Raw genomic sequence first — 18,693 nt, forward strand, 5'->3', positions numbered from 1 at the left:
AATAAGGAAATCCCTGAGTCTATGTCAACTGGAATGTTAACGATCTTATTCAAAAATAGGGGCAGTAGATTAAAGTTAGAAAATTATAGGCCTATTAGCCTTCTAAATTCGGATTATAAGATACTGACTAAAGTGTTAGCGAATAGGATGAAAAAGGTGATTGGGAGTATTATTGAATCAACACAAGCCTACGGCATACCTGGAAGAGATATTTCAGATGTAATTTGTACAATTAGGGATGTTGTTAATCAAATGAAAAATGAAGGTGGTATAGTTTTAAGTTTGGACTTTAACAAAGCTTTCGATAGAGTGGAGCACAGCTTTTTATTACAGACTTTGGAGAGGTTTGGGTTTGGGCCAAAGTTTGTATCTTGGATCAACCTGTTGTATAGTGGGGCTAAAAGTTGTGTTAAATGTAACGGAGTGTTAACAGATACTTTCCCTGTGGAGAGGTCAGTAAGGCAGGGCTGTCCTTTGTCAGCTCTGCTGTACAGTGTTTCTACAGAACCGTTAGCTACATTGATAAATAGTAATAAAGAAGTAAGGGGTGTTGGAATCCCAGGTGGTGGTGTCAGTGTTGTACATCAGTACGCTGATGACACTACTTGTACTGTTAAGGATATAGAAAGTATTGGAAGCATTATGGGGATCATAGATATATATGGCAAGGCATCGGGTGCTAAAGTTAATATAGAGAAGACTGAAATAATGTTTGTTGGGGATATCAATGTAAACGGGTGTGAGATTCCATTCAAGAGCGCAAAGGATTTTATTAAAGTGCTGGGAGTAAACATTGGTGTAAAGGAGAAAGAGGCAAAAGATATAACTTGGACTGGGATCCTTAATAAAGTCAAGCTAACGTTGAATTTCTGGAAAAATAGAAAACTAAAGTTACAAGGGAAAGTAATTGTTGCAAATGCTTTGGTATTATCCAAATTTGTGTATGTTTTGGGAGTCCTGGACATGCCGGAGTGGGTCCTAAATGAATTGAATAATGTGGTGTCAAATTTTATTTGGGATGGTAAAGGAGTGAGAATATCTCAGAAAACATTGATTGCTGACTATGTGGATGGAGGTTTAAAACTTGTAGATTTAGATGTCAAAAGAAAAGCTATTAGGATAAAAACAGTAAAGAAATATTTGTATGACAGTGAAGATTATGGCTGGAAACACTTCTTTAGAGTCTACTTAGAGGAGAGTGGTGGTTGTGAGGATAATGGTTTATTGATGGGGCTTAAAAGGGCAATGTTTGAAAAGGTACCAGATTTTTATAAAGAGGTGCTAAATGCATGGGCAGAGTTGTTGCCTAATGTATATTATGAATGTGGACATATTGACCTGATTATGAATCAACCTATATTTCTGAATGAGAAAATCAAGAACAAAGAAAAAGTTTTGTATAATAAAGTATTTATGAGTGCAGGTCTACGGCAAATAAAAGATTATACTTATGAGGTAATTCCAGGGTTTTTACCTGGGGAAGCTATTTTGACATAATCAATGAATGGGATGAAGAGGTGGGAAGGGGAACAGTGAATAATATGTATGACAAGATAAAGAATAGTATACCAAGAGCATGGGTTGATTTAATAAATAGTGAAGTTGAAAGAGAAGATTTATTTGTATTTCCTAATTTGTTCATTGGTAGCAGTAAGAAGAAAGTACATTTATCTAGTATACCAGTGAAAAGATTGTATAGAATAATGGTAGGAAAAGTGTGTAGAAGGCCGGCTGCTGAGAAATTTTGGAAAGTAGTTTTTCCGGAATTGGATGAAAAAAGATATGGGGAAATTTAAATGTAAAATATAATAGTAAGGAGTGTGAAAATAATGATTTCAAACTAAGACATAATAGAATATTTACAAAGGTGGTGCTAAAGAAAATTAATTGTGAGATAGAAAGGGAATGCGACGTATGTGGACGTTTCCCGGAAACTCTTATGCATTTGTTTATAGAATGTGAGGATTTAAAATATTTTTTTGTAAAGTTAAGGAAATGTTATGTAGAAACTGGGGGGAGATTTCGTGAAAAAGTATGCGTGGGAGGAACTTTTGTTATTTGGAGTGTCTGGTAAATGTGAGGGTGCTAATGTGTGTTTGTTGAATATGGTTTTGAGTTTTGTGAGGTATGCTATTTTTTGTAGGAGGAATTATGTTTCTTTTGACAGAAAGAGGGTTCAGGTGTGGAGTATCTTTATAGCACTGTTCAGTAAACACATAGATATGTTGTTTAATTATGGGATGGAACATTTTGATGAGTCTTTTGTTGAAGGGAGTGGGTTAATTTCACGAGAGGAGAGTGGAGGTATCACTTATAATTTTTGAAAGCACTGTTTTGATATTTTCTTTGTTGATAATTTGATAGGGGGTGAATTGTTCACCTGCCTCTGTTAGTCTAGTGTCTTCTGTATTGTTCTCTGTGGATTGTACTGTAAACAGTAGATTGTACTGTAAATATTGTAAACAAACATTTTTGATAATAAAAAAAAAAAAAAAAAATCACGTTCGCTTTACACGTGAAAGGTCCTCAGTTCGAAACCGGGAGGAAACAGTGCTCTTTGACACGTGCAGTAGGTACTGTACTATTAACAGAGAATAGTTATTTTCATAAATGCCTAATTTTGGAAATTTGAACACGTGCCATGAATATCTGTAAAATTCGGTTTACTTTTTGCAGCTAACTGTAGCAGTAGTTTCTGTGGTGTAGTGGTTATCACGTTCGCTTAACACGCGAAAGGTCCTCGGTTCGAAACCGGGCGGAAACAGTGCTCTTTGACACGTGCAGTAGGTACTGTACTTTCAACAAAAATTTGTTGTTTTCATAAATGCCTAATTTTGGAAATTTGAACACGTACTATGAATATCTGTAAAATTCGGTTTAGTCCTTGCAGATAAGTTTGCAGCAGTTTCTGTAGTGTAGTGGTTATCACGTTCGCTTTACACGCGAAAGGTCCCTGGTTCGAAACCGGGCGTAAACAGTGCTCTTTGACACGTTCAGTAGAAGTACTATAGTGGTAACAGAGAATGTTATCGTTAATACCTTATTTTGAAAATTCGAATACGTGCCATGAATATCGGTAAAATTCGGTTTACTCCTTGCAGAAAATTCAAACAGCAGTTTCTGTAGTGTAGTGGTTATCACGTTTGCTTCACACGCCCCTTTTTGGAGTTTCAGGAAGTGGAAGAGAAGCAGGTGTCTGAGTGCTTGAGAGAGAATATCGTTTTTTTTTTAGGTCTAGTTGACTTATAAGTTTGAAAGTTTGTGAGTGACTGTAGTGAAGTTTCTGTGAAACGTTTTTGCTATTGTCCCCCATCAGCGTGAGCTGTTTGGGGGATATTGCTTAAAATAACCGTACGGACAACATGGCTTCGACATCAAGAGTACAAACGACGACGAGAAAGGACAACAGTGAAATCAGAATGTTAAACGAAGAACTGAAAAAAAGAACATATGAGAAGGAACTGACGGTGAACGTGGAAATAAGTGGAGAAGGGAAAATAACAACGATGGAATTGCTGAGAGGAATAAAGGAAGTTTGCGGAACAATACTGGGATGTCGAATGAAAGACGGGAATAAGTATGAAGTAACAATGTCTCATGTAAATGGAAAAGAAAGACTAATAGACGGGCTAAAGATAAAGAACTGTCAAATCATGGCTAAAGAACTAGGGAACGATGAGCTGGTGGTGTCCTTTTTGAACTTGCCCGCATACATTACGGATGAGGAGATAGAAGAGAAACTAAAAGGCTGGAAGGTGAAGGCGACCACGCCAATCAAGAGGAGGATGTGGCCAGGAACGGACATTGTAGATGGGACAAGATTTTGCAAGGTAAAGTTTACAGACAATGTGCAATCCTTGCCATATTCTACTAAATTTAACACTGTCGAGGGATTTGAATATTTTCGTGTAATCCACGACAATCAAGTGAAGGTATGTAGATTATGTATTCAGCCGGGGCACATACTTAAGGAATGTCCGGAATTCACATGCCACAAATGTAGTGAACAAGGGCATTATGCCAGAGAATGTCGGAACATAGGAAATGTGTGCAAAATGTGTGACAGACCTAAAGTTAGATGTAGCTGTAATAAGGGAGAAAATCACTTACTTTTGCAAACAATGGACCTCACGTCTGAGGAAGAGGGGAGTGTGCCTATGGAGAGGGAGGATGAGAGTGACATGGAGAGTGTGACTCCAGAGACAGTGGCAGATAAGCTTCAAGAGCCTGTAATGTCTCCTGGCAAAGCACGAGACGCCGTTTTAGTCTCTGCTGCTGACAAGGTGGAACAGCAGCACATGATGGGTGAAAGACATACACAGGTAGAGATGGTGCAAGGTGCTTCTCAGGTGCCTGAGCCAGCTTTAAGCCTGTGTAAAAATTACACCAAAGAGTGGGCTGGGTCCACTGAAGTCACGGGCACTGTTAAAGCGCACTTTTCAAAAGGCTTCCCCGCCGCTCCCCCAAAAATCCAAATAAAGAGACGGATGATGAAATAGATAGTGAGGATCTTCAGTTGTTTGTAAAAAATAAGAGGTCATTGTCGAAAACCAGGGAGATGATGGGTTTTGGAAAAAGAAAAAGTAGGATTTTTAAGGACTTGTTTGGCTCTGATTATACTTCTGCACACATTCATAATGATTACAGTCGCATCCCTAAATGGTAACAGTTTGAGAAACATGAGCAAATTTGAGCAGGTATTAGTGTCTGTTAAGGCAGACATGTTGTGTTTTCAAGAGACCAATTGGACAGACTCCAAAATGCAGGAGATTAAGAGTAAATGGTCAGATTTAATTTTTGTAGTCATGGAGGGGATAAAACATGTGGTGTGGCTATTTTGATAAAAAATGATGTGGTGCAAAATGTAAAAGAAATATATGCTGACAATGATGGCAGACTTATTGTAATTGAATTTGAAGTTCAAAATGTAGTTTTTCGTTTAATTAATGTTTATGCTTCAAACATTGAATCTGAAAGGAGAGAAATGTTTCACAAATTAAAAACACTGTGCTCAGAAAACTGTATACTGATAGGAGATTTTAATGTGAGGTGTAGTAGAATGGATGCCTCTAGTTGTGCTAAATTCAGATATGACTCTTCTAGAAATGCATTATGGAAACTTATGAATGAGGAGAATCTAGTAGATATATGGAGGGCTGAAAATCCAAACAGAAGAGTATTCTCTAGAAGGCAGGTGGTTCTAAAGGAATTAAAACAAAGCAGAATTGATTTATGTCTAGCAAAACAAGAATTGGTGCAGAATGTTAAGAAGGTGTCATATACCTTTACAGCATATAGTGATCATGCAGTAATGTCATTTCAAATGGGTTTTGGTGTGGAGAGGAGAGGGGAGGTGTCTGGTGTTTAAATGCCAGTCTGTTAAAGGAGGAAGGATATAGAAATGAAATTGTTGAATGTATTAATGATGAAATGTCTAATGTACTGTTAAAAGAGAATGTGTGTTTATGGTGGGAGGAAGTGAAAGTAAAAGTAAAAAATAGGAGTATTAGGTACGCAAAAAATCATAACCGTTTAGATAAGCAGAAAGAAATAATGCTTAGGAATAGGATGTTGCATGAACTTGAAAAGGCTGATACGGATCCAGACTATGATGTTGTGAATTATTTGAAAATCCATGCAGAGCTGGGTCGTTATGAAAAAAATAAATGTTTGGGTGCTATTGTTAGGAGCAGGGCACAGTACGCTTTGGAGGGAGAGAAATGTACATCCTTTTTTTGGGGTCTGGAAAAAGAAAACAAACTAAGAGTTACATTGTAGAGTTGGAAGATGAAAGAGGTGTAAAGGTAAACGATTTTGTTGGGATCTTAGAGACAGTTGAAACCTTTTACAGAAATCTTTACAAAAGAATGATGTAGATAAAGTGTGTGTTGTAAAAGTGTTGGATACAATTAGTGCCAAAGTATCGCAGGCAGATAGAATGATGTGTGATGAAGAGATTTCGATTATGGAAATCAAGGAAGCAATTGTTAGCACGCAAGGTAATAAAAGTCCGGGTTTGGATGGTTTAACAAATGAGTTCTATAAAGTCTTTGTAGATATTTTGGCACCCATTTTAGTGAGGGTGTTTCATTATATGGAAGAGAATAAGGAAATCCCTGAGTCTATGTCAACTGGAATGTTAACGATCTTATTCAAAAATAGGGGCAGTAGATTAAAGTTAGAAAATTATAGGCCTATTAGCCTTCTAAATTCGGATTATAAGATACTGACTAAAGTGTTAGCGAATAGGATGAAAAAGGTGATTGGGAGTATTATTGAATCAACACAAGCCTACGGCATACCTGGAAGAGATATTGCAGATGTAATTTGTACAATTAGGGATGTTGTTAATCAAATGAAAAATGAAGGTGGTATAGTTTTAAGTTTGGACTTTAACAAAGCTTTCGATAGAGTGGAGCACAGCTTTTTATTACAGACTTTGGAGAGGTTTGGGTTTGGGCCAAAGTTTGTATCTTGGATCAACCTGTTGTATAGTGGGGCTAAAAGTTGTGTTAAATGTAACGGAGTGTTAACAGATACTTTCCCTGTGGAGAGGTCAGTAAGGCAGGGCTGTCCTTTGTCAGCTCTGCTGTACAGTGTTTCTACAGAACCGTTAGCTACATTGATAAATAGTAATAAAGAAGTAAGGGGTGTTGGAATCCCAGGTGGTGGTGTCAGTGTTGTACATCAGTACGCTGATGACACTACTTGTACTGTGAAGGATATAGAAAGTATTGGAAGCATTATGGGGATCATAGATATATATGGCAAGGCATCGGGTGCTAAAGTTAATATAGAGAAGACTGAAATAATGTTTGTTGGGGATATCAATGTAAACGGGTGTGAGATTCCATTCAAGAGCGCAAAGGATTTTATTAAAGTGCTGGGAGTAAACATTGGTGTAAAGGAGAAAGAGGCAAAAGATATAACTTGGACTGGGATCCTTAATAAAGTCAAGCTAACGTTGAATTTCTGGAAAAATAGAAAACTAAAGTTACAAGGGAAAGTAATTGTTGCAAATGCTTTGGTATTATCCAAATTTGTGTATGTTTTGGGAGTCCTGGACATGCCGGAGTGGGTCCTAAATGAATTGAATAATGTGGTGTCAAATTTTATATGGGATGGTAAAGGAGTGAGAATATCTCAGAAAACATTGATTGCTGACTATGTGGATGGAGGTTTAAAACTTGTAGATTTAGGTGTCAAAAGAAAAGCTATTAGGATAAAAACAGTAAAGAAATATTTGTATGACAGTGAAGATTATGGCTGGAAACACTTCTTTAGAGTCTACTTAGAGGAGAGTGGTGGTTGTGAGGATAATGGTTTATTGATGGGGCTTAAAAGGGCAATGTTTGAAAAGGTACCAGATTTTTATAAAGAGGTGCTAAATGCATGGGCAGAGTTGTTGCCTAATGTATATTATGAATGTGGACATATTGACCTGATTATGAATCAACCTATATTTCTGAATGAGAAAATCAAGAACAAAGAAAAAGTTTTGTATAATAAAGTATTTATGAGTGCAGGTCTACGGCAAATAAAAGATTATACATATGAGGTAATTCCAGGGTTTTTACCTGGGGAAGCTATTTTTGACATAATCAATGAATGGGATGAAGAGGTGGGAAGGGGAACAGTGAATAATATGTATGACAAGATAAAGAATAGTATACCAAGAGCATGGGTTGATTTAATAAATAGTGAAGTTGAAAGAGAAGATTTATTTGTATTTCCTAATTTGTTCATTGGTAGCAGTAAGAAGAAAGTACATTTATCTAGTATACCAGTGAAAAGATTGTATAGAATAATGGTAGGAAAAGTGTGTAGAAGGCCGGCTGCTGAGAAATTTTGGAAAGTAGTTTTTCCGGAATTGGATGAAAAAAAGATATGGGGAAATTTAAATGTAAAATATAATAGTAAGGAGTGTGAAAATAATGATTTCAAACTAAGACATAATAGAATATTTACAAAGGTGGTGCTAAAGAAAATTAATTGTGAGATAGAAAGGGAATGCGACGTATGTGGACGTTTCCCGGAAACTCTTATGCATTTGTTTATAGAATGTGAGGATTTAAAATATTTTTTTGTAAAGTTAAGGAAATGTTATGTAGAAACTGGGGGGAGATTTCGTGAAAAAGTATGCGTGGGAGGAACTTTTGTTATTTGGAGTGTCTGGTAAATGTGAGGGTGCTAATGTGTGTTTGTTGAATATGGTTTTGAGTTTTGTGAGGTATGCTATTTTTTGTAGGAGGAATTATGTTTCTTTTGACAGAAAGAGGGTTCAGGTGTGGAGTATCTTTATAGCACTGTTCAGTAAACACATAGATATGTTGTTTAATTATGGGATGGAACATTTTGATGAGTCTTTTGTTGAAGGGAGTGGGTTAATTTCACGAGAGGAGAGTGGAGGTATCACTTATAATTTTTGAAAGCACTGTTTTGATATTTTCTTTGTTGTTAATTTGATAGGGGGTGAATTGTTCACCTGCCTCTGTTAGTCTAGTGTCTTCTGTATTGTTCTCTGTGGATTGTACTGTAAACAGTAGATTGTACTGTAAATATTGTAAACAAACATTTTTGATAATAAAAAAAAAAAAAAATCAAGTTCGCTTTACACGCGAAAGGTCCTCGTTTCGAAACCGGGCGGAAACAGTGATCTTTGACACGTGCAGTAGGTACCTTACTTTTCACAGAGAATACCTATGTTCATAAATACCTAATTTTGGAAATTTGAACACGTGCCTTGAATATCTGTAAAATTCGCTTTACTCCTTGCAGAAAAATTAAGCAGCAGTTTCTGTAGTGTAGTGGTTATCACGTTTTCTTCACATGCGAAAGGTCCCCGTTTTGAAACCGGGCGGAAACAGAGTTCGTTGACACATGCAATGAGTACCGCATTTATACAGAAAATAGTTATTTTCATAAATGCCTTATTTTGGAAATTGGAATACGTGCCATGAATATCTGTAAAATTCGGTTTACTCCTTGCAGAAAAATCAAGCAGCAGTTTCTGTAGTGTTGTGGTTATCAAGTTCGCTTCTACACGCGAAAGGTCCTCGGTTTGAAACCGGGCGGAAACAGTGATCTTTGACACGTGCAGTAGGTACTGTACTTTTAACAGTGAATAGTTATTTTCATAAATGCCTAATTTTGGAAATTTGAACATGTGCCATGAATATCTGTAAAATTCGGTTTACTCCTTGCAGATAATTGCAGCAGCAGTTTCTGTAGTGTAGTGGTTATCACGTTCGCGTCACATGCGAAAGGTCCTCGGTTTGAAACCGGGCGGAATCAGTGCTCTTTGACACATGCGGTAGGTACTGTACTTTAAACAGAGAATAGTTATTTTCATAAATGCCTTATTTTGGAAATTCGAATACGTGCCATGAATATCTGTAAAATTCGGTTTACTTCTTGCAGAAAAATCAAGCAGCAGTTTCTGTAGTGTTGTGGTTATCACGTTCGCTTTAAACGCGAAAGGTCCTCGTTTCGAAACCGGGCGGAAACAGTGATCTTTGACACGTGCAGTAGGTACTGTGCTTTTAACAGAGAATAGTTATTTTCAGAAATGCCTAATTTTGGAAATTTGAACACGTGCCATGAATATCAGTAGAATTCGGTTAACTCCTTGCAGATAAGTGTTGCAGCAGTTTCTGTAGTGTAATGGTTATCACGTTTGCTTCACACGCGAAAGGTCCCTGGTTCGAAACAAGGCGGAAACAACGCTCATTGACACATTCAAGAAGTACCATAGTGGTAACAGAGAATTTCATTAATCCTTTATTTTGGAAATTCGAATACATGCCATGAATATCTTTAAAATTCGGTTTACTCCTTGCAGTTAATTGTAGCAGTAGTTTCTGTGGTGTAGTGGTTTTCACGTTCGCTTTACACACGAAAGGTCCTCAGTTCAAAACCGTGTGGAAACAGTGCTCTTTGACACGTGCAGTAGGTACTGTACTTTCAACAAAGAATAGTTATTTTCATAAATTCTGTATTTTGGAAATTCGAATACGTGCCATGAATATCTTTAAAATTCGGTTTACTCCTTGCAGTTAATTGTAGCAGTAGTTTCTGTGGTGTAGTGGTTTTCACGTTAGATTCACACGCGAAAGGTCCCTGGTTCGAAACCGGGCGGATACAACGCTCATTGACATATTCAAGAAGTACCATAGTGGTAACAGAGAATTTCATTAATTCTTAATTTTGGAAATTCGAATGCGTGCCATGAATATCTGTAAAATTCGGTTTACTGCTTGCTGAAAAATCAAGCAGCAGTTACTGTAATGTAGTGGTTATCACGTTTGCTTAAAGACCCTTCATCTAAAGCAATGCAGCAATCTCATTGGGCAATCATGGCCATGCCCCTCACATGTACACTGCATGCACGCCTCATGCACCAATAGGATTCCACTCACCTTGTGACCACGCCCCCTCCTTTCCTATAAAAGAAGAGAATCCCTCAGTCTCAGCACCATTTGGTGGAAAAACTTTTGAAGATGCTTTCACCTGGACAACATGCAATTTAGATCTAACAACTTCCAGTGAATACATTCCACTTTGGACCATTACCTTTTACTAAAGGTAGGCCCAGGCTCATGCTGCACCCTGAATTTTGATAATTTCGACCCGTTTTAATCCTTGCGACCACCGTCATTTTCTGGATTCCTACATCACCGAGCTCATATTTCAACGAATTTATGCACTTTTGCATTCATTACGGAACTTCATTGAACTTTCAGACTATAGAGTCTCAACCTCCACAACACTCTAACCCCTGCTCTAACCTTAACCCTAACCTTAACCATCCCTTAACCCGACGGACGGACGGATCTAAGCCCAACCAACGCTACCCAGGGCACTTCTACAAGTGGGCAACCATGGGGTCTACAACTTTGGCCGGGTGCGCCCGGACCCCTCTGGCCAGCGCGTCAGAGCAGTGGAGTGCACCCATGACGGTTTCCACGTGTCAGAGATGGAAGTGGATCAACCTGAACAATAAATAGAAGACCAAACCAATAGCACCGTGAGGTTGCTGGCCGCTGGATCTGGACGCATCAAGCCATTGACTTTTTATCCTGGTACTTTATCTGGGATCTTTTTACAATTTTATAACTTTTTTTATTTTTTTAGATAATTTAATCTGACCTTTTTATAAGGGTGAATTTTTATCCACCATTTTTTTAGGAATGATGGGTTGGTGAAAAGGTTTAAATTAGGTTATTCATATAATACATATCTAAAAGGCAACCTAAAAATAACTCCATACGGACTCCTCAGGACATCACCTCTGGAATCTTATTTTGGAACAAAATATCACTGGACATAGCGTTAAAGTGTTTTTCAAATACACTGCCTTCACAGAGGGATCTAATAACCTTCCACACATCACAGGAACTTCTGGAATGGATTATTCTAACCCTTGGGACTTCTAGTCTTATCCAAAATTCACCTTGAACTCCCCGGATACCCACAACGAAAACAGTACCCCAAGATGAAAGAGGCTACCACCCTAGATAATTCCCCATAGGAATCAATGGAGGAGGTTTCTACCAACACAAACGGGCTACAGGCCCTACACCTTGAAAAAAACGGAGCAATCCCATTGGATGACAAGGGCCATACCTCTCACATGTACAGTGCATGCACGCCTCATGGACCAATAGGATTCGACCAAACCTGGGGACCACACCCCCTCCTCTCCTATAAAAGAAGAGCATCCCTCAGTATCAGCACCATTCGGTCGAAAAAACCTTTTTGAAGACGCTTCTACTGGAAGAACAGACAACTTGGATCTTTTAACCTTCAGCGAATACAGCATACTCTGGACCACCACCTTTCAACATACCACCAGGCTCCAGCACCATTCTACACCCAGAACTTGGACAACTCCAACCACTTTAGGAACTTCCAGACTACAGAGCCTCCACCTCTCATCAAGAAACTTCATCGAACTTCAGACCATAGCGTCTCAACCTCCACGACACTCACCCACATACAAACACACAGACAAACTATTTTTCCGGTCCAAAATGGCCTTTTCCCATACCACGACCGAGTGCACACTTTTGCACATTTTTACTTTTAATCTCCCTGCTACCTGATGAAGCCGAGTAAGGCAGAAACGCGTCGTGGCTGGGATACCTCTAGATCCGTTGTGTAGCTGTAAGGAAGGCAGGATCCACACGGACGTCGGAGGTATCTCCTTTTGGCTACTTATTTTACTTTGTACTTTTCTCTCCCCTGACTTTGAGTTTTACACAGGGACACATAACATGGAAGACTCATGACATAGCGGGACTCTAGGCACTCTAAGGTCCACCTTTGACCCAAAACGGCACCACGAAACAGGCCCGAAAATTCAGACGGGGCAGAAACATTCATTTAAGCCCTCTACAACTTTTAAGAGGAGACGCATAGTGGGGCCAGCCGAAAAAAGTTTCGACCGGCAACCGAGTCTCACTGCGAATACGTCGCCTCCATTACATACAGAGCTACATCTTCAGGCTACAACACACCAAGAAACTCATCCCACACCTGATGAATCTTACCCCTACCAGGACAAATATTTTTACCAACTTACAGAGACTCATGAGACTCAGCAATCGGATTACAACACCCCAACATCATCTAATACTGGATGGACGAAAGAACCACTGGATAACCTCCCCAGTTGACAACGGAACCTCACAGCAAATCCCACACCATGGGACTCCAGGACCTCACGGATACCTAGCTCCTCGAAAGGAAACATCTCAAACCTGCCTAACACGTTCACTCTTCTAACGGAATACCACCACTGCTCACCACTCCATAGGAGGGACAGTAAGGACGTAGACCTAAACGGTTAAGTCCAAACTTCTCAGAAATCAGGCTGTGTTCAACTTCACAAAAATGCACTGTTTTTCAGGCACCTGGTATTATTTTTGGGTAACCAGGCCAAAATTTTAAAAAGTGTATTTAATGCATTTAGCGGGCATCCAGGCCTCACTGCCCACTATGGGACCACCCTACTACGGGCCCAAATCAATGGGGGCTGTCCTTAGTGATTTATGGAGGTTTGAAAACAAAAAGTCCAAACTTCTCAGAAATCAGGCTATGTTCAACTTCTCAGAAATCTCACTGTTTGGCTGTGGACCTGGTGATTGAACAGTGGGGGGGCTCCTGGAGCCACCAGGGCTGGACTGGGTGTCCATACACGGGTTCGGGAGACCCCATAGGGGGGCCCACACCCCCCACCAAGGTCACCTGGTAACCCAATGTAATTCAATGACAGAGTCATAATTCTCTCTCATTGCACTAAGTCCAGCCTGTGTACCTGGTGATTGAACTGGTTACCAAGGGAGCTCCATATCTCCATGCCTCTGGGCTTACTCTCTCTACCCTGCCTGCCCACCTGCCTGCCCTCTATCTCGGCCTGTCACTTCAGCTCTGTGCCCCTGATACCCCATAACACCCTGGTCATTCAGACCCCCAGGCCTCCATACATTCTCAACCGAGACCAAATGTGACCAAATGACACACAAAGACAAGGGTGAATTTCAAATAAATGTACTTTACTTATCAGTGAATGATGGATTGATTTGTCCCTCAATTAGTGACTGCGCCCGGCTGGCGTTATGAGGCAAATTATGGTACCGGTAGTACCGTGCCTGCGTTTCCAGAGAATGACACATATGGTCAGCCACAGTTCCCCGGTCTGTAACCGAGCCTTGATTGAAGTTCATTGTAGCAACGCTTCGTCGAATTGTACCAAAGGTCACTTTACTTCCAATGCCGAACTCTGCAAATATCTGGCCCACATACTCACAGAGATTGCCGTATGGTTGACCGCAGGACGTGAAAAAGAAGAGTTCTGTATCTGAGGTGATTCCACTCAGATGAGGCCTGATCTGATGGAATCGTTTAAACCAAGTATATTCCTCCTCAGACATCACAAAAGCTATAGTTCGTTTTGTGGCTTGCAATGCACATCTAATAACCCCCACTTTCGAGTGGATTTTAACAGTAGCATTTATTCAGATTGGAGGGGCACACAACAATAGGCCTGCACACCACAAGACAAATCAGTCTCTTTTTAACCCTACTCAAATTCAAAACCTAACCCTAACGCTAAACCCTAAACTCTCTTTCCAGACTCATATCAAACATCTCCAATCCAAAATCAAATCTAGAATCGGCATTCTATTTCGCAACAGAGCCTCCTACACTCACGCCGCCAAACTTACCCTAGTAAAACTGACTATCCTACCAATCCTCGACTTCGGTGATGTCATCTACAAAATAGCTTCCATTACTCTACTCAGCAAATTGGATGTAGTTGATCACAGTGCAATCCGTTTTGTTACCAAAGCGCCTTATACCACCCACCACTGCAACCAGTATGCTCTAGTCGGCTGGCCCTCGCTACATATTCGTCGCTAGACCCACTGGCTCCAGGTCATCTATAAGTATTTGCTAGGTAAAGCTCCACCTTATCTCAGCTCACTGGTCACGATAACAACACCCACCCGTAGCAGGCGCTCCAGCAGGTATATCTCACTGGTCATCCCCAAAGCCAACACCTTCATTGGCCGCCTTTCCTTCCAGTTCTCTGCTGCCAGTGACTGGAACGAATTGCAAAAATCGCTGAAGCTGGAGACTTATATTTCCCTCACTAACTTTAAACATCAGCTATCTGAGCAGCTAACCGATCGCTGCAGCTGTACATAGTCCATCTGTAAATAGCCCATCCAATCTACCTACCTCATCCCCATATTGTTTTTATTTACTTTGCTGCTCTTTTGCACACCAATATTTCTACTTACACACCATCATCTGCTCATCATCATCTGCTCATTTATCACTTCAGTGTTAATCTGAAATTGTAATTACTTTGCTACTATGGCCTATTTATTGCCTTACCTCCTCATGCCATTTGACTGTTCGGTTGTTTATTCCATGTGTAACTCTGTGTTGTTTCTGTCCCACTGCTTTGCTTTATCTTGGCCAGGTTGCAGTTGTAAATGAGAACTTGTTCTCAACTAGCCTACCAGGTTAAATAAAGGACTTGTTCTCAACTAGCCGACCTGGTTATTTAAAGGTTAAATTTAAAAAAAGATGTACCCGATCAATAACATTGATTTGATTTGACACAGAGCTGCCCGGCTGACAAGTGTCTTCACCGACAACCTCTCCCTGAACCAGTCTGTAATACCTACATGTTTCAAGCAGACCACCAGAGTCCCTGTGCAGAAAAATAATGCCAACGTAACCTGTCTAAATGTCTATCGCCCTCTATAGCACTCATATATGTAGCCATGAAGTGCTTTGAAAGGCTGGTCATGGCTCACATCAACACCATCATCCCAGAAACCCTGAACCCACTCCAATTCACATACCACCCCAACAGATCAGCAGATGAAGCAATCTCAATTGCACTCCACACTGCCCTCTCCCAATTGGACAAAAGGAATACCTACATGAGAATGCTGTTCATTGACTTCAGTTCAACACCATTGTGCCATCCAAGTTTCCTACCATCCAGGACCTCTATACCAGGCTGTGTCAGAGGAAGGTCCTAAAAATTGTCAAAGACTCCAGCCACCCAAGTCATCAAATCAAAATCAAATGTATTTATATAGCCCTTCTTACATCAGCTGATATCACAAAGTGCTGTACAGAAACCCAGCCTAAAACCCCAAACAGCAAGCAATGCAGGTGTAGAAGCACGGTGGCTAGGAAAAACTCCCTAGAAAGGCCAAAAACCTAGGAAGAAACCTAGAGAGGAACCAGGCTATGAGGGGTGGCCAGTCCTCTTCTGGCTGTGCCGGGTGGAGATTATAAAAAATCACATGGCCTAGATGTTCAAATGTTCATAAATGACCAGCATTGACAAATAATAATAATCATAGTTGTCGTCGAGGGTGCAACAAGTCAGTAACACAAGAGTAAGTGTCAGTTGGCTTTTTCATAGCCGATCTTTGAGAGTATCTCTACCGCTCCTGCTGTCTCTAGAGAGTTGAAAACAGCAGGTCTGGGACAGGTAGCACGTCCGGTGAATAGGTCAGGGTTCCAGCAGGTCTGGGACAACAGGTCTGGGACAGGTAGCACGTCCGGTGAATAGGTCAGGGTTCCAGCAGGTCTGGGACAACAGGTCTGGGACAGGTAGCACGTCCGGTGAACAGGTCAGGGTTCCATAGCTGCAGGCAGAACAGTTGGAACTGGAGCAGCAGCACGGCCAGGTGAACTGGGGACAGCAAGGAGTCATCAAGCCAGGTAGTCCTGAGGCATGGTCCTAGGGCTCAGGTCCTCCGAGAGAGAGAAAGAAAGAAAGAGAAAGAGAGAATTAGAGAGAGCCTATTTAAATTCACACAGGACACCGGAAAAGACAAGAGAAATACTCCAGATGTGACAGATTGACCCTAGCCCCCTGACACATAAACTACTGCAGCATAACCTGTTAGGGCTAGGGGGCAGTATTGACACGGCTGGATAAAAGACGTACCCGATTTAATCTGGTTACTACTCCTGCCCAGTAACTAGAATATGCATATAATTATTGGCTTTGGATAGAAAACACCCTAAAGTTTCTAAAACTGTTTGAATGGTGTCTGTGAGTATAACAACTCATATGGCACGCCAAAACCTGAGAAGATTCCATGCAGGAAGTGGCCTGTCTGACAATTTCTTCCCCTTCTTGATTATCTCTATCCATTACAGAGGATCTCTGCTGTTACGTGACACTTCCTACGGCTCCCATGGGCTCTCAGAAGGCGGCAAAAAGCTGAATCGTGGCTTTGCAGGCTCTGGCTGAAAAAAAGTAGCGCGTTTGGGTAGTGGCTGGTTACAGTACTGTGAGACTCAGGCGCATGCCCGCGTCGACCGAATGCTTTGTTTTCTTTCCTCTGTTTACCTAAACGCAGATTCCCGGTCGGAATATTATCGCTTTTTTACGAGAAAAATGGCATAAAAATGGATTTTAAACAGTGGTTGACATGCTTCGAAGTACGGTAATGAAATATTTAGAATTTTTTGTCACGAATTGCGCCATGCTCGTGACCCTTATTTACACTTCGGATAGTGTCTTGAACACACGAACAAAACGCCGCTATTTGGATATAACGATGGATTATTTTGGACCAAACCAACATTTGTTATTGAAGTAGCAGTCCTGGGAGTGCATTCTGACGAAGAACATCAAAGGTAATCAAACTTTTATAATAGTAAATCTGAGTTTGGTCAGGGCTAAACTTGGTGGGTGTCTAAATGGCTAGCCGTGATGGCTGGGCTATCTACTGAGAATATTGCAAAATGTGCTTTCACCGAAAAGCTATTTTAAAATCGGACACCTCGATTGCACAAAGGAGTTCTGTATCTATAATTCTTAAAATAATTGTTATGTTTTTGTGAATGTTTTATCGGAGGTAATTAAGTAATTCCCCGGAAGGTTGCGGGGGGAATGCTAGTTCTGAACGTCACATGCTAATGTAAAAAGCTGGTTTTTGATATAAATATGAACTTGACTGAACAAAACATGCATGTATTGTATAACATAATGTCCTAGGTGTGTCATCTGATGAAGATCAAAGGTTAGTGCTGCATTTAGCTGTCTTCTGTGTTTTTGTGACATTATATGCTAGCTTGAAAAATGGGTGTCTGATTATTTCTGGCTGGGTACTCTGCTGACATAATCTAATGTTTTGCTTTCGTTGTAAAGCCTTTTTGAAATCGGACAGTGTGGTTAGATTAACGAGAGTCTTGTCTTTAAAATGGTGTAAAATAGTCATATGTTTGAGAAATTGAAGTAATAGCATTTCTAAGGTATTTGAAAATCGCGCCACGGGATTACACTGGCTGTTGCGTAGGTGGGACGATTTCGTCCCGCCTAGCCCAGAGAGGATAAATACTGGAGGCTGAGACAGGAGGGGTCAGGAGACACTGTGGCCCCATCCGATGAAACCCCCGGACAGGGCCAAACAGGTAGGATATAACCCCACCCACTTTGCCAAAGTACAGCCTCCACACCACTGGAGGGATATCTCCAACCACCAACATACCATCCCGGGACAAGGCCGAGTATAGCCCACAAAGATCTCCGCCACGGCACAGCCCAAGGGGGGCGCCAACCCAGACAGGAAGACCACGTCAGTGACTCAACCCACTCAAGTGACGCACCCCTCCCAGGGACGCCATGGAAGAACACCAGTAAGCCAGTGACTCAGCCCCCGTAATAGGGGTAGAGGCAGAGAATCCCAGTGGAAAGAGGGGAAACCGGCCAGGCAGAGACAGCAAGGGCGATTCGTCGCTCCAGCCTTTCCGTTCACCTTCACACTCCTGGGCCAGGCTACACTTAATCATAGGACCTACTGAAGAGATATGTCTTCAGTAAAGACTTAAAGGTTGAGACTGAGTCTGCGTCTCTCACATGGGTAGGCAGACTATTCCATAAAAATGGAGCTCTATAGGAGAAAGCCCTGCCTCCAGCCGTTTGCTTAGAAATTCTAGGAACAATTAGGAGGCCATGCGTCTTGTGACCGTAGCGTACGTGTAGGTATGTACGGCAGGACCAAATCGGAAAGATAGGTAGGAGCAAGCCCATGTAATGCTTTGTAGGTTAGCAGTAAAACCTTGAAATCAGCCCTTGCCTTAACAGGAAGCCAGTGTAGGGAGGCTAGCACTGGAGTAATATGATCACAGTTTTTGGTTCTAGTC

The 18,693-nt window shown here is 40.9% G+C and overlaps 3 non-coding genes across 3 annotated transcripts; all 3 read left to right on the forward strand.

Moving 5' to 3' along the window:
- Positions 1–2,691: 2,691 nt before the first annotated feature.
- On the forward strand, positions 2,692–2,764 carry trnav-aac (transfer RNA valine (anticodon AAC)). Its single transcript has one exon. It is a non-coding gene; the product is annotated as a tRNA-Val (tRNA).
- Positions 2,765–2,904: 140 nt separating this feature from the next.
- On the forward strand, positions 2,905–2,977 carry trnav-uac (transfer RNA valine (anticodon UAC)). The gene has a single exon. It is a non-coding gene; the product is annotated as a tRNA-Val (tRNA).
- A 6,672-nt stretch (positions 2,978–9,649) lies between these two features.
- On the forward strand, positions 9,650–9,722 carry trnav-cac (transfer RNA valine (anticodon CAC)). The gene has a single exon. It is a non-coding gene; the product is annotated as a tRNA-Val (tRNA).
- Positions 9,723–18,693: the final 8,971 nt, after the last annotated feature.

The sequence above is a fragment of the Salmo salar genome, unplaced genomic scaffold, assembly GCF_905237065.1.
Source record: "Salmo salar unplaced genomic scaffold, Ssal_v3.1, whole genome shotgun sequence".
NCBI lineage: Eukaryota > Metazoa > Chordata > Actinopteri > Salmoniformes > Salmonidae > Salmo > Salmo salar.